This window comes from Bidens hawaiensis, unplaced genomic scaffold (genome assembly GCF_021521415.1).
Source record: "Bidens hawaiensis isolate Kalapana, Puna unplaced genomic scaffold, B.hawaiensis_p1.1 tig00001412_1, whole genome shotgun sequence".
Taxonomy (NCBI): domain Eukaryota; kingdom Viridiplantae; phylum Streptophyta; class Magnoliopsida; order Asterales; family Asteraceae; genus Bidens; species Bidens hawaiensis.
The window spans coordinates 1,397,625-1,411,691 of NW_027491079.1; the positions used below are offsets into that span (position 1 = coordinate 1,397,625).

The 14,067-nt window shown below is 33.2% G+C and overlaps 1 pseudogene; it reads right to left on the reverse strand.

Moving 5' to 3' along the window:
- Positions 1 to 5,392: 5,392 nt before the first annotated feature.
- LOC143574307 (dehydration-responsive element-binding protein 3 pseudogene) lies at positions 5,393 to 6,199 on the reverse strand (annotated as a pseudogene).
- Positions 6,200 to 14,067: the final 7,868 nt, after the last annotated feature.

The following is a 14,067-nucleotide window of genomic DNA, read 5'->3' on the forward strand; positions in this document are numbered from 1 at the left end:
GCCGAGGGTAATCTTCAAATACCATTCGATGAAGTTTCTATCGATTAAATAATGAATTTTGTTAAAAGACCCAATGAAATCATGGTCCATAAAGACAAAGTCACCAAACGAAGCCGAATACCGTTGGCTAAGGTTCGTTAGACATATAAACAAGGCGCAAAGTTTACTTGGGAGCGTGAAGATCAAATGAATATGAAGTATCATCATCTTTTCGCTACAGCTAATTCTCTATTTTCGGTACGAAATTCCCAAGAGTAGGGGATACTATAACATCTCGAATCTTTCATATTTGTATTCGTATTCGTATTCGTATAGCCGATTTAGGAATATGATTCGAATCATTCACATTATAAAATTTTGCATTTATTCGTATAAGACCTTGTTTATGCTCTTGTAACTTTCAAACTGGATAAACAACCCTCAGAAACCCTTAAAATAACGTAAAATGGCTAAAAATGCATTTATGAAAGTGCGGGACTAAATATGACATTTTATAAAATCTGGTGAAACTCAACCTTCGTGTATCGCGATAAGGATGTGCTCAGTCGGTCGCATAACGCGACCGACACCCGGTTCAGCAAAACTATTTTTTCTTGTTGTTTAAGGTTAAATCCTTTCCTAATTCGATTTAAATCATGAATGTTGCAGTCCAATCTAAGTAATCTGGTGTCATAAAATTGTCCACATTCATTTTCTTGTTGTACAATCAAAATCGTTAGGTTAATTGACTTGATTTTGTCATGAATAGCTTATTCAGTTTTCCTAAAACGAACTATTACCTAATAAACGATTTTGGGGTGTTGTATTTAATAAAAACACGTCCCTAAACCCTAAAACTACTATATCTCAACCGTCTGCCCTATAACTCATGAAATTTCTCTCCTTGGAAATTTCTTCAAGATTATTCAAGTTATTCGATCCTCGGTTGGATTTCAAACTTCAAGACCCTTTGACCTCGATTATCTCTTGGTTCTGATCATTGTTTGGTTAAGTTTTCTTCTGTGTTTTGTATATTTTCATTCACTTAATAAAATCTCTTAATCAATTTTTAGTTATTGAGGGAGTTTTAGTGGTCAATTTGATCCCGACCCATTTAAGGGCATAAAATTCAAATATTAAGACTATTTGATTTCTTTTTCTTTTGGTCAAGACTAGCTTTCGGGCCAAAAGACTTTCTTGTGTACTGGTCAGACCCCACTCCCGACTGGATGTTCGGATTCTGAACAGTACCAGCTCACTTAAATGTTAAAAACCTCATATCTTAAGTTTCCCATGTTCGTTTAATCTGATTTCAGTTGAATTATTCTCGGTTTTAATTTTACTTTATTGTCTCCAAGTTCCAGGTTCATTCGCGTCGGCTCATTCAGTACGTTAAAGCTCAACTTTGATTTTTCATTTTTATTATCATTAAACTTAACTAATTAATAAGGTGTGTAATCACTTTCCTTATTTTACTGTTTTTTTTTTTAAATTCTGGGGACTTTATGTGTATCTATTAGTATTTTTCATATTACATACTAGGATAGTGGCCCGTGTTACACACAGGTGGAAAAAATTTCAAACGTCACATATATATATATATATAGGAATAATATATGTAGCTATCATATGAATTTTTTACATTGTTTTCTGTAAAACCACAAGATGTAGGAAAAATATATGTAACTATCATAAGAATTCTTTAATTAGTTATAAATAATTAATTGTAGTTAAAATCGGTTTTTAAATCATTTGAAAGGAAATAGTTGGTTATGATTCTAAAAAACATTAATTAGTAAGGTTATGATTCTAGAAAATAGTAATTAGTGAATTATGTGACAATTATAGAGATAGAAACCTTGTAAGCTTATGTGGACATCCTATTTGATGGCCATGTGGATATCTTGTTTTACTTTAATAGTATAGTAAGAAGATTAGCATTAGGATTAAAATTAATTGATTAATTATGTGAAAATTATAAGCATGAAAAGTGGATGACATGGAACATTAGGTGGACACCCTAGGAGAAGGACAAGTGGACAAATTGGTTTTGCTTTAATATATTAGTTAGATTATACACAACTAACAAACTGTGATAATTGTGTGTTGAACAATTAAATGGTTACATGTTATTTGACTAGTTGATTTATTTTATCGCATTCGGAGTTGTCTATCATAATCTCATTATAGTATGGTCATACGACCATCATAGTAGCCAAAGCCTGATTCGCTAGGCAATGGTCAACTAACATCAATTATTTGCTCATGATTTAATTGTTGATGCTCACAGTATTGGTTTGCTTATCTTTATATATTATACCATTATCTCACAAACTGGTGATTACTTACTCAACCTTGTGTTGACAAATATATTTTATTTTTTACGCATATTGGTTATCATATATGTGGAAGTGAAGGTGAAGAATTACATAGAATGGACCTTAAGTCATTTTAATAAGGTATATTGGTTTTTAATGGTCTCAACTATTGTCTTTTGGTCACTGTTGGTCCCAACTAATGAATTGGCTACTGATGATCCAAACTTTTAAAGTATTTGTTTTTAATAGTCCACGACTAATAGAATCCTAACGCCGTTAGTTTCAGGTCGTCGGGAAACATTTTTTGTTGGAAAATTCAAATTTGTTGCCGGAAAACACCACCGAACACCGCAACCACCGTCAATTGACTCACTGCTAACCAGCTACCACCACTTGAGCACCATCAACCGATTCCGACGATGGTTCTAAGGTTTCTGGCGACCTCAATAATTGAGCTTTTACTAGAAAAAAGGCTTTCTAAAGGTCCGATACAAAGTTACCAAGATGTTTGGGACGAAAATGTTGAGTTTTCGGGAAAAAAAAGATGAGTTTTCCGGCCAAAAACGTTTTTCCGGCGACCTGAAACTAACGACGTTAGGATTCTGTTAGTCGCGGACCGTTAGGAACAAATACTTTAAAAGTTGGGATCATTAGTACCCAATTCATTAGTCAGGACCAGCAGTGACCAAAAGGCAATAGTTGCAATCATTACAAACCAATATACCTTTTAATAAAAAGACAAACATGTTTGGTTTATTAATTTTGGAATATTTGTTTTCTTTTGGCTTATTTTGTATTTGGTGAAACATTGTGTATTTGATTTGAAATTTTAATAACTAAATTAGATATTGTCATAAATTGCATGATAGTGTCTTGTGAGCTGTGAACCAACGATTTCCATCCTGACATTCTATCGTAGGTTGGGGTGTGACAGCTTATTTGTTAAATTGGTATATTTGGGTTTGAAAGTTATTAGTTTAGATATAGTTTTGGTTTGAGAAACTAGAATGTTTTAGGTGTACAGTTTCGTATGTATGATTAGATTTCAAATCTGTTAAATTATTAGATATTGAAGGTTTCTATCTGTTAAATTGTTAAGCGATGTCCCGCTTAATTTAATTTTCATAGTAATTTCTTAATTTTGTGCATTATAGACTTTTAGGTTAGGTGTCTTCATTTAAATCAACATGAGCTTAGAAATTCCCATTCGAAACTGATTAGAAATTAATATTGAATTTTCTTCGTTTTAGAACTACTTTTAAATGCTTTATCTCTATGTATTACGTGATTGTTTGGTAAGAAAAGTACTATTTGTGTTTCTGTGGTTTGTAGACCGGGGGAGGGGAAAGAGGGGGGGTCCCTTAAGCTTACGAGAACTGCTTGAGTTTATGTGGTTTTCAAGCAAGATAAATTATATCTCTCCATCATCTTTTTCCTATAAACAGTGTTAATTTAAGGTACATTAATTCTGTCATAATATAATGAGACATTACGTCTAATAGTGACTAAATTTTCTAAAGGACAATCGCATGTTTACTCCTTTACATTTTTTAAATGCATCTTTATGGTGGAATTAATAGTGTTTGTATCTTCTAACACCTAGTACTTTTGGTTACATGTCCTTCGGGGCATTTTTTAAGAGATTTATTCGGTATTGGTTCATTGTGACAGTCAAAAAGCATGCTTTATTAGGTTAGCACACGTGTTTGAAATACCGGACCCTATTTGGTTGTCCCATAAAGCCACAAGTCTTTCAAAAAAATTAGTGTTAGGTTGCTTTCTCTGCAATGAAACGAGGATATGGTTAATACTGTGGATTTTAAAGTCTTAGATTTGAAATCTGACTTAGGGGGTGATTGAGAGTGTTTATTTTCACCAACTTATAACTTATAAACTTCTTGAAAAATAATTAGGTGTTTGGGATTGCTTATATTGTGAGAGGAAAAGTTTCGTAAGTTACACTTTTGTAACTTATTAACTTAATGAAAAGTTATAAAGAGGTAAAATAAGGAATCCCAAACACCCCCTTAAAGAAATTTTTTATCGAGATGGATTTTCTCTTTGATGGTATTTGTGGATGAGTTATGCATGTAGCATTAAATCAATATGGACGGTTGACAGCCCATCTTAGGAAAACTCATTCAGGTATTTAGGATAGTTCGAAACGTTGTTAAAAAATATTGTTTTCCCTAATTACATTCTTAATATAACCAGGCTAATTAGCATGTATAATCCAGAAAATAACATATTCATCTATATTTAATATTGCTATCTACAACTCTGCATATTCTTCAGTAATTTTGTAATTGTTTGATAATAAAGAAACTTCTACTTTTATAACCGGCAATCGGCAATGTATAGGAATTTGATTTATAGGTTAGGCTATACGTACCCGTCTTTCTTACTTGTCATACCCTTCTTATAAACTTTCAATTTCTATAATAATTTTATTTAATATATTACTCCATGTAACACTACTTCTATGTTAAAATATTAAATATCGCATATCATTAGATATTTTATTCTCCATTCATAAAATTTGTGTAATTTATTGCATGAATATATTATTTCTTTCTTTCTTTTTCTAACTAACAAACAACATGAAATTTATATTTAAAACAAACGAAACTATTTCTAAAAATTATTTAAAAAAAACAGTAAACAAAAAAAATCTTAAAAAATGTTTGTTAAAAATAAAAATAATAAAAGATAACAAAATGATAAAAAAAAAACAAGAAATGATTAAATTATATTAATGTAAAATTTAAAAGAAATATATGTAGTAAAAATAAGGAGAAAAGGAGTACATTTAGCTAACACCTTTGATTTATTTGTTCAAAACATATATGACCTTCATGAATTCATGGTGTCTTAAGTATTAAGTTAGACAAATAAATGCGTTTCAGTAGAGTTTATAAATAATTAATTCAAACAAATGATGCGGAGCTTTGAGGATCTACCATTTAATAAGCTTGTACTTCATGCAATTAAAGATGTATATTCAGAAATGATACATGACATCCACAACATTTGCCACATGAAGTCAACTTATGTGAACTAATGCTTTTGCTTAGAAAATTTATACGTATTTACACATTCAACGTACAAAAGGTGCCACTTGGATGAAAAAAAATGAAAGTGCCCAAAGTGAAAACAGTAGAAAGCAAAAGTGAGAATCCGAAAAAGATAAAAACACTAATAATTCCACCATGAAGATTCAAAGGCAGTTGAAATCATGTGTTCTTGCCCTGAAACATACATACCTTCTTGATCACCGCCGTTGTTGTTTAACAACAACAACGGCGGTGGATACAACCACCCGTCTACGAGCGAGTCCGTGTACACGAACTCGCACTTTAACTCCGGCGAGTCAAAACTCGACCCTAAAACCGGAAGCTCAATTATCTCATCAAGCTCCTCGGATGCGGTTTCTAAACACGAAGGAGAGTCGAATTCGGTCATGGCTGCGGCTTTAGCCGCTGCGGTTTGCACGTCTCTCGGAGAGCTCGAAACAGCACGCGGAAGTGATCCAGCGAGTTCGGGGAAATTAAGAATAGCGGAGCTTCCTTTGATACTAACCGCGGCAACATCATGTGCCCGAGCGGCCATTTGCGGTGTAGGGAATGTCCCGAGCCATATGCGCGATTTTTTCCTTGGCTCGCGGATTTCGGACACCCATTTGCCCCAACTCCTCATCCGAACACCGTGGTAAACCGGATGCTTGGTGCTCGAATCGCGGGTTCTTTTGATGGTTCTGGTTTCCGGGTTTTTCGAGTCGGGTAAGGGTTGATTTGATCCAGGAGAATTATAAGGTGGTGAATTCTTCATTAGGGCATACGTAAAGGGTGAAAGAGTGGCCGTACTCATGAGCACATTATGTTTCTTTATATGTTAATTTTGGTTGAAAGAAAGTTGTGATCTTTCTGGGATTAAAAGATTGTGTCGTCGCGTGTTTAATCAGAGTGAAGACAGCGTGTTTGATCAGAGTGAAGACAGTAGGATATTAACTCTTAGATTTCTACCTTCATTTTCCAATGAGTTATGTACAGCTAGCTACTTATAGAGAGAGAGAGAGAGAGAGAGAGAGAGAGAGGATGGTTAATTGCTAGTTGCTACCCCACAGTGATGGGGTTTAGTACAATGGGGTCCTTGAATATTGTTCTTTCAAAAAAATTTCACCTGTGTTTGAAACTACTCCTACTAATTCTCAAAGATTCACTTGGCACTGTTTGTTTACCCATTATGCTGTTTTGGCTTCCATCTTTACAAGTTACAACCTTGCATCATCATAAGATTTATCTTTTTTTGTCTGTTACTGTAATAATTTATGGAGAAAATTACTGTTTGAGTCCCTGTGGTTTTAAGGCGGAGTCACAATGAGTCTTCGAAAAAATTTTGAACTGGTTGAGTCCATGTGGTTTCAGAAACGAACCATTTGAGTCCCTGTGGTTTCAGTAAAATAAAAGTTTTACCTTGAAAGTTAAGTAACAGCAGGGACTCAAATGGTTCGTTTCTGAAACCACGGGGACTCAACCAGTTCAAAAAATTTTTCGAAGACTCATTGTGACTCCGCTTTAAAACCACAGAGACTCAAACTGTAACTTTCTCTAATTTATGCTCCTATTATGTAGGAGCATTTAACTCGGCACCGATTAGATTTACTTAAATAACTGATAATTAAGGACTTGTCTATTTAGACATCCTTTATATATATATATATATATATATATATATATATATATATATTTTTCTTTCACATGCACCCTCTCTAAAGGGTGTATGGGTGTCCAAATAGCAACTCTCGTAATTAATTCATAGCTATAGTAACTAGTTTATATTTCTTTAATGTGTAAGTGCAATTAGTTGCCAAAGGATTTCTAAAGGCTAATCACCCGTATACAATTCATCCTATCTAAATTTGAATCCTTGAACAGTAGTTTTCTTTCTTATCGGTGGCATATACTTGTTGGAATCAAAGCAGGACCCTCAAGAGTTTCATTTTTTACACGTGCTTGGTTTGAACCCTGGTACATTCCTCTTGCCCAGGGGCGGATCTATATAGTAGCGTACGAGTTCACGGGAACCCACTGAGTTTCGAAATTTATATAGAATATAGCTATAATTTATGATAGTGAACCCACATATATTTTGAGAGTGAATCCAAATACAATCTAAATCTCTAATCTGGTGGTAAAACTCCTCCTTTCAAATCTGTGAACCCGGGTTCGATTCTGTCTTCAAACGTTAGATTATGTTTTTTTCTTTTTTTTAATCCAGCATACTAAGGGTTTTTAGTATTTTACTCTTTCCCCACATCCCCACATCGTTAACACATAGACATAACATCACACAACAACATTGAAGCCTCAAACACTAACGGGCCACCATCAAACATTCGAACTCTGATGTCCCCCTCCGCGTGCCGCCTCACTTTCCGCTGTGACGCCCTCGGTCCTCCTCTCCATCTCTCTTTCACTTCAGTCTTCACGGTAAGGAATATTTTGATGTTTTGCTTCAATTATTTTTGTTTAGCTATTGAAATTACAAATAGAAAGAATTATTTCGTCGAAGTTTGTTAATTGTTTTAGAAAATTGATGTTTAAATTTGATTTGTAGGCATTATTATTATTATTATTAAAAGATATTTTCCAAGTGAACCATCAAGCATTCAATCATCATCTTCAAGTAGTAAACAACCCTCAAGAATAGATTTGGATGATCTTCCGTGGGATCCTTCGTTGAACCGACCCAAACCTTCGAATCGACCCGAAAATTTTTATGGCCGGTCGTATAAAATTATTCCGTGGGATCCTTCTTTGAACCGACCAGTTGAAACGACCTGAACCGACCCATTGAACCAGCCCAAACCTTCGAATCGACCCGAAAATTTTTATGGCCATCCGTATAAAATTTGAGCATTTAAAAACAGTAAATCCTTTGGAAAAAATTCCTGGATCCGCCACTGCTCTTGCCTAACACTTTACCCAGCTAATATTTGCCAACTGAACCAAGAATCATTGATACTAGTAAATTAGAAGTATAGTAAGACAATTGATGAGTTGGCTTACATTCTTTCAAAACAATTGCAATAATTCTTCTCCAATTAATAGTTAAAAGGTTTCAAACTTTATGCAACCATCATATAACTTTATGTGATTACATTTTCACAAATAAAAAAAAGAGTTGAGGCCTAAAAAGGAACAAAAGCAAAGTGGTTACCTGATTTCGAATACCAAAAATTCCTGGTGTGACCCGAAAACATCAATTTTTTGAAAGTAGAGGACCTGCCCATGTTGTGGTGCTCATTGGTCCTAAAAAGTTTATAACATCTTTTGGAGGGTGGTTATAAATCACATCAAGAACTAAACCGGACCTTTAAAAGCATTAATCTTCATTCTGTCTCTTCTCGATCTAACAATTGGTTAGCGAATCATTTGATCATGCTTCGGTTTTATGTTAATGGATCATTTGATAACGGGTTTTCTTTTCATAATTCTACATGATTTAGTGAGTTCTAAGGTTTTGTAGGGCAATTTGCCTGCTGATAAGAAGGGGTTGTTTTTACGGATTCAATTAAGATGTTTTATTTATGAAATGGGTCATAATATAATTAAGATATATTAATAAAACTCATAAAGATACTCTCTTTATATCTTTGGGAAATTATAATGCATGTACAGTTTGCACGACCAAACGAAAATAGACATAAAATGCAACATATGTATACAACTTGATTCATCTAGTGACTTTTACCGGTGCTTAAATCATGACTTCTTCAAAAATATTCAACGACTTGAAACCGGATCATAGCCGCGTTTAACCATGCATCGTGTTGAAATCGGACCGAAACCGCGTTGACCATCATCTAGCTCGTGTTGACTGAGACCTGAACATCACCTTCGAGTGTTACACCGAGCCCCTATCTAAAAGAATAAACAAACTAGTGTTGATGATTGTGGCTGGGGATTCGTGTTAAACACGAGTCCCTTACATAGACTCCGGGCCACCTTGGTAAACCTGACTGTCTCTCAGGGTATGTACAACAACCGAAGTAGTATGTCCTGCCGAGAATAACCTAGCACCTAATCCATAGTTGAAATGTGAGCTCGTGATCGTGAGAGGTGTAAACGCTTTTGTTGAGAATATGAGTTTTCTATGTTGTGGTCTATGTAGTTCACCATCTCATCATGTATATATATAGATGGTAGAGTGGTCGCATCACGACACATGGCACACATGCATAAAGGTGCTGGTACTTGACACTTATCACACACTCTTGCGTGGACGACACTTGTAATGCATGCACATTTCTTGGTAAAGCAAGTGGGTAACACTTGTCACGCACGCATGCATGTCACCTCGTGAAGCATGTTAGTGGCATTTGTCAAACACACTTTGCATAGACTACACATGTCATGCATTCATGCATATCTGATGACACAAGTCATCGAGACTTGGCGCGCATGCAATCCTTGACGACACTAGGCATGCAATATGCATGTCGTAAACATGGCATAAAACAAAAGCACTTAGGCGATCCAGGATCCGCACCTTTACTAATGCCATAGAATATGTTTTGTCATACACGAATATAATCTTGTGAGTTCTCCAACTTATAAGTAACTCACAAATATATCATTCTAACAATCTGGGACAAACTCGCTTGTCCATTTCACCAATGTTTTATTCTCACATACGCAATTTAGAATATCGATATCGCATTCATCTTTACTCTTCGGACACGTGATTATTATTTTATTATTATTATTTTTGGCAAATTGGAAATAAATAATTCCAATTTTTGTGTATCGACCGATAATAATCCCAACTTTAAAAATCACTACCAGCGCTCCCAACTTTCAACTATTGTTGTCTCAATGGACTTCCGTTAAGAAAACACTTAACGCCATTAACTTTTTTCTCGAGTTTCAAACCGATGTTTTAGGGCTTTTGATCGGAAGAATGGTACGATTCAACTGATGTCAAACTTATCTCGAAATGGTGATTCAAATGACTTGATTTTTATTAATTGGAAATTCAAATACCCGAATTGAAACATTGTTTCGTCGCTTGGATCACTGTTTCGAGATAAGTTTATATCGGTCGACCCCTATCGTTCTTTCGATCAAAAATCCTAAAACATCGGTTTGAAATTCGGTAAAAGCGTAACAACGTTAAGTGTTTTTTAATAGTGGTCCATTGAGACAAAAATAGTTGAAAGTTGGAACCGCTAATAGTGATTTTTAAAATTGAGATTATTATCGGCCAATACACAAAAGTTGGGATTATTTATTTTTAATTTGCCTTTTTTTTATAAAGTCATGCTGGATTCACATTTATGATTAAAAGGATATAATTAAAATAGAGAGGCAGATAAATAGACAACAATCTAGATTCACGTGATTAATTAATTTGTTAGTTACAAATTCTAATAAATATTATTTATCCAAAGTTTTTCCAGCATTGTAAAGCAACAAGAAGGGGTTGATTAGAAAGTTTTTTCTTTGGAAAGAACCACTCTGAATCCAAACTTTGGGTGTAATTGCTCATTATTAGTCTTACAATCTACCTATTCTAATAAAGTAATATAATTGTGGACACTTGTCATCATTTGGTTAATTCTCACATTTATTTTCCCTCCAAAACTAATATCTTAATTGATCTAATATATGTAATAGATCAATAATTATTCACTTTCCTTTTATACTCTATTTATATTATATCTATACATTTTTTATAAATATAAATATTAACATATTATTTTACTATATATTCCAAATTAATTGGTGAAATCCAAAAATCAGCAACAAACATATTTGTCAAAAATTGAAAAGAATATAATTTCAAATGTTATCATTAACATATTATACTATGTATATTGTAGAAGATTGTAAAAAAAACAAAACTCGAAGGTAATTTTTTTAATCAGTAAATTATAAATATATGCTTAAAAGTTTATCCATTTTTTTTAAAATCAATCAATTTATCTATCTATCTATCTATCTATTATTATTATTATTATTATTGTAAATTGTTATATAAATTAATTAATTACAAATATATGCTTTAAATCTAGCCATTTATTTTTCGGTTAATTTAGTAAACTATATATATGTTAAAATATAAGAATAGTATATACCAATCATTTTCAGACATAACAAAGTTTAACATATTTAATTTCTTGGTTTTTTTTATCAAGGATTGTTTCGGGTTTTTTGTGGAACTTACATTTGATTTTTATAAGTCAAAAGTTGGTAAATAGATTGTTTGGTACAAGTTAACTACATTTAGATCAAAATTTTTTACTGGTAAAAAATGAGAAACCTGGGTATTTTTTAAAGTTTGATAATGCAAATAGATTTATCATCAAATTTGTTACAGGTTCAAAGTGTTGGCTTGAAAATGTCAAACGGATGAAAGTTAGAATTTTAAACATGATTCGGGGTTCAAAATTATTTGCAAGGGCATTTTTTGAAATGATCAAAAAGTTCGGGATTTGACAAATTGACTATTTTTCCCTCGACTATTAAAATTTAAAAAAATATTGCGAACACTTTCGACATGCCACCCCCAGACCTATCAATGCTTCTAACTTTTATCAAATTTGAAAAATGTGTGTAAGCATTAACTTTTCATCCAATGGTGATCAGAACGTTGTGTGGGAAGCATGCCATGCAAAACTATGCTCAAATGAAGCAAAACATTCGCAAAATTGAATGGGTTAACATGTTATTTTTTATGTTGTCATTATGACAAAGTCAAGAAGCTCCCTGAAGCTTATCAAAATTTTTTTCTTGGTTTAGCTCAACAAAACATAGTTCTTGAAGAACGTCTTTCGTTACTGTTTAATGTTCTCCTTTCCTTCGATAAGTGGTAAATTGATAAATATATCAATAAATGTAGCATTATTCTGTATTTAGGCTGAGTGGTTATAACTACTATTGTATGAGAAGTCTTATTCAAGAAATTGGTTAATAATCAAAATTCTTTCAATTATACATATATATGACAGAATGAAATTTTCAATAGAAGGAGCGTTTTCGGGTAAGTTTCGGCACGTGCATTTTTATTATTAAGTTCATTTAAAAAAATCATTTTGTGATATAAATAAAATTAATTTATGTACACATAGTATAGATACAAGCATAGATGTAATACATTTTTTCATATACGTTATGCAATTATTTACTTCACTTGTAAATTTATAATTTCAATCATCCCGTGCGTAACATGGGCTCTAAAACTAGTTTGCTAATAAAATATTTTGTTGAATGTTGATCCAAAAAGAATATAACAATAATAAAAACTACTTTTGGCAAATTCTATTAAAAAACAACGTAAATGAATTAAAAATTTATTAGTTGTACTCATTTGTTCCAAAAGTTAGATCGATTCAGTATTTGTTTAAATGCAGCTATGCCAAAAAAATGCATGCTATTTTTGGGTTTTAGTACATTTTTATTCTTTATTTATATTTTACTTGTTATAAATCATTATGTTGTTTAGTGATTTTAATACTTTTGTCACATGCACACAAACAATTAAGTTCTCATAAAGAACCAATCAAATGAGTCCGTACAATTTCGTTGCGACAAAAAGAAATAGCTCAAAGCCTATTGAAGAAATACACAAGTCTTTTTAATTACTTTAACCCAGAAACAACACAGACCAAATACCAACAACATGAACTTTTCCAAACAAAAGTACACAAATCTAAAATAATGCGTGTGCAAGGTAAACCTGAGTTTGGTGAGTTAACTCGATCAGGAAATTAAGACTGACCTGGTCAATACGGAGTAGGGCGGTGTTGGTTATTTTAGTGTACGCCACCATATGATTTTAGGTAGGTTGATAATTAGGATTTAGTTTTGGCAAATTAATAAAATCCGGTTAAATTTCGCTATGACTTATAGGAAGTGTAGAGTGCCCATTCAAAACTAATAAGATTTCAGACTCTTGCGAACAACATGAGTCATGGGAAACGACCCCTTGGTAGGGATTCAAAGGAGGCAGCACCATGTCGGGGGTCCAAAGGAAGAGCCCCTAGTGTCGAACAAAAAATCCATTACCTTATTTAAGAGCCTCTCTAGCTCACTTGAATAAATCTAGTTGTAGAAGCAACACCATGAATGGGAACAATCAGGCCCTTGATGAGTTGATGAACATTCAAACACAAGATTGAACAATTTGTTCGACTCTTTTTATTATTCAAAAATCAAGCACACAAATCACAATAGCCATAAGCGGATCCACCACCTCCCATAACCCTAGAGCATCAAGGATCAATTCCATAATAACAACCCACATGTTATAATTCGCTTTTCTAAGTTTTGGGTACCGCAACGAAGTCAAACTTGGTTCCCTTGCCTACTGGTCTTTTATCTACCATAATACCATGTCATCAAGTTCTTCCGGTTCTCTGTTTATTGAAACGAAAATGTGAATCGCACTCCTTGTAACTAGAACGCTTCTGATCTGATGTGGTTAATTAGTTGTCTCACACCATTCTTGAACTTCCAGAGATCGTAGATCGCCTATGCTCTGATGCGAATTGATGAAAATCAGACCCTTGATGGAACACTCAAACACGAGATTGAACAACTTATTTGACTCTTTTTATTATTCTAAAATCAAGCACACAAATTGCAAAATCCATAAGCTTCTATTTATATTAAACTCATTCTACTCCTAACCTAACTTAACTCTATTTTAATCTTTTAATAAATAAATAAACTTCTAGATAAACAATATTAATTTAAACTAACAATTA